Source organism: Diadema setosum, chromosome 10 (assembly GCF_964275005.1).
Source record: "Diadema setosum chromosome 10, eeDiaSeto1, whole genome shotgun sequence".
Lineage (NCBI taxonomy): Eukaryota > Metazoa > Echinodermata > Echinoidea > Diadematoida > Diadematidae > Diadema > Diadema setosum.
This window is the reverse complement of record NC_092694.1, coordinates 22417255-22420189: the sequence shown is the minus strand read 5'-3', so window position 1 is coordinate 22420189 and position 2935 is coordinate 22417255. Positions and strand designations below refer to the sequence as shown.

The 2935-nt window shown below is 37.5% G+C and overlaps 1 protein-coding gene across 1 annotated transcript in view; it reads right to left on the bottom strand.

Annotated features, from left to right (window-relative positions):
• LOC140233852 (lethal(3)malignant brain tumor-like protein 4) overlaps positions 1 to 2040 on the bottom strand; it is a 38321-nt gene extending 36281 nt beyond the window's left edge. The window contains exon 1 of the mRNA XM_072313944.1: positions 1941 to 2040. The gene's annotated coding sequence lies outside the window, so the exon portion shown is untranslated. The remainder of the gene's footprint in view (positions 1 to 1940) is intronic.
• Between the last annotated feature and the right edge of the window lie 895 nt (positions 2041 to 2935).

Genomic DNA, 2935 nt, shown 5'->3' with positions numbered 1-2935 from the left:
AATCCATTGATTACTTCTTACATACACTGTATTCTAACCAACTTAAAAAGAGGGCTCTGTAAAATCTAACAAAATTAAGTCTACCCGCGGTTATGTCCCTTGTATTTACAGAACAAATGTTCTTAAAGATTAAGATTAACTTAATCAAGTGACAAAAAAGTCCATAAAATTGCAGCTCATTAGTCATTTTTTTAACATTGCCCTAAAACAGTGATTCTCAGTTGGTGGGCCATGATGTCAGCCAAAAAAGAAATAAAAAAGATTCAGATTAAAATAACAAGAATTTAAGTGGGCCTTGGGTTGAAGAAGACCGAGAAACATGGCCCTAAGACATCTGAAAATTATTGTCAATACTGCAATATCAAAAGGAAAAAAACAAACATTTGGTTTGTTTGAAGGACAGCGTACGGTGCAGAGCTCTGTTTTACTTAAACAAGTCTTTAAATAGCATTGACAAATTATCATTTCGGTATAAAATCTCTCACTATTTTGGATTATATGACATACAATTTAAAAAGTCTCATTCTAAATCCACATTGGATTACGCTGCAAACCCCCTAAAGAAATCCCCTGATGATTAAACTTGTAGATTCATGCTTCATGCATTCACACATACAACTTCACTTTCTACAGAGCAAGATCAAATGAAATTGCTTCAAGAAACACATTCAAACACATCACTCCCTTCACAGCTCATGGTAAATTATTATAAGTAATCTTGACTAAAAACAACAAACCATAATTTTTGTGCCATTTGAAAGTTCCAAAAAAAAAAAAAATTGAGTTTTCCCTCAAATGATCAAAACTTCATCTATCCCACAAAAAAAAGTCATGGCGAGTCATGCTACACTGTACTGTGAATTGTATCATGAACAAATACTGTATACGCCATATATTTCGTGAGTCTAAATTTTCACGAATCCGGAATCCCCGACGATTTCGCGAGTGGTTAAATTCGCGATCGTGGAGTCCTGTACTGAACGGGGAAATGTACATGCATACGTCACATCCACATCGGGATCAGAGTCAATATTTTTGCGTGCCTTTAATTTCGCGAATAGCACCCGACTCGCAAAATTTGCGAAAATAAAAACCTCACATACTATTCGGCGTATACAGTATGCCAATCACTGGACCTTTCAAGAAAGCACCTTGCCCGCAACACTGTGATTCAGAGGGAGATTGTGATTTTGCCTATGGGAATGTGACATACATGTGTACATGCACCTCCCATTCCATGACCTACATGTATAAACATGTCAAATGGTGTCTTTTTCTTTCTTTCTTTTTTATCAACAGGGAACATGCACCATTCCCCAAAAATGTTTGTACTTTAACCTTCATATTGTGGAAGAATGCACACTCGTCGATTCTGAGGTGCATAAAGCTCTGCATTTACATACAGTGTACTGTACATGCATGCAAGCACATTATAGATAAAATGCAAAATAATATTAAACTGAAAATATGATTGAATCTTAATGGATGACTGAAGATATAAAGCAATAAAGAAGAATGAAACCCAACAAGCGAATGCAGAATGTAATGCAGGGCTGCCAACTCTCGATCACACATTGAGCGTGAGACTCACGCAATTCAACCAATTTTGACTGTCTCACACTCTGATAAACGAAATCTCGCACTAAACCCCAAAATGGAATGTACATGACTACAAAAATAAATATATCTCTAAATTCTCTGATATTCCGAATATCGATATGCCCAAGCCCAAAATTTCGAGATTTTCCCGCGCGGGTGTAAAGCTTAACCAATCGTTTTCGGTTCGCGTGCAAAGACAAGCTATTGGATTACGATTGGTTTCTACCTATACCACTTGAGCATAGCTTGTACTTTTGGCAAATTACAGTACATGTATGGCTATGACGTGTGCTTTACATAGCTTTACATACACATACATACACTGTGTACGTAGTACGTACGTACGTACGGCCGCACAGCAGGCCGCCAGGCGCTAGCCAGGAGGTCGCTCCGCTCCCTCGCAGTGTCTCACGCCAAACTCTCACTCAAGGTTCGCAGTCCTGTGTAATGTCAATGACGTTTGAGGAAAATTGGACAATAGTATTCAAAAGTGGGGAATTTTTACAACTTTGGTACTGCCGAGGCTGGATGAACAATATAAACTAGAAATGTCACTATGGTGACTGGTATTGCATTATCCCCCAAATACATGTAGGTCTGCAGTACATGTACATACAGTGTACATCTCACAATGCGAGAAGACAGTTTAACATTAACTGGCAAAAAATAAAGAATATAACACATCACAGTTTGAAAGTTCACTGCAGGGCACAACCCAAAAATGTGCTGAGTTCCTTGTTCCAAGTTTCATTTGAACTTTGACCCTTGACCTAGAAAAAACCCCATAGTCCACAACTTACTCTGAAAATGCACAATTTGGTGATAACACTAGTCTTACTTTTCATGACAATACGGGATCCTACTTTAAAAGCCATTTTCAAAACATGGCAAAAATATTGAAATTTTAGCATTTTCACTTGACCTTTGACCCCTAACCGAATTCTTTTCTACAGAATCATTGTGCAGTAATGCACGTATATACCAAGTGTAGTTAAGTACATATTGAGCTACATAGTTTCAAGGTATGGAGGGGAGGAAAAAGTATAATTGCAGCATTTCAATTTTGGCCTTTTAACTTGGCCTTTGACACTTGACCTCTGACTCCCCAAACCAACAACTTCCCAAGAGAATCAAGTTGTTGGCAATAGATATACAATTGTACACATGAACATACCCACTATTTATAAAATATGGAAGAAAAAAAAAAGTGAAATTCTAGCATTTTTACTGGACATTTGACCTTTGACCCATCATGGTCCAAAACTTTCCTTCAGAATTTTTATCTGTGGTACTATACACTAATAGATTCAGACATACAGTGTAGGGCCCTGCTGCA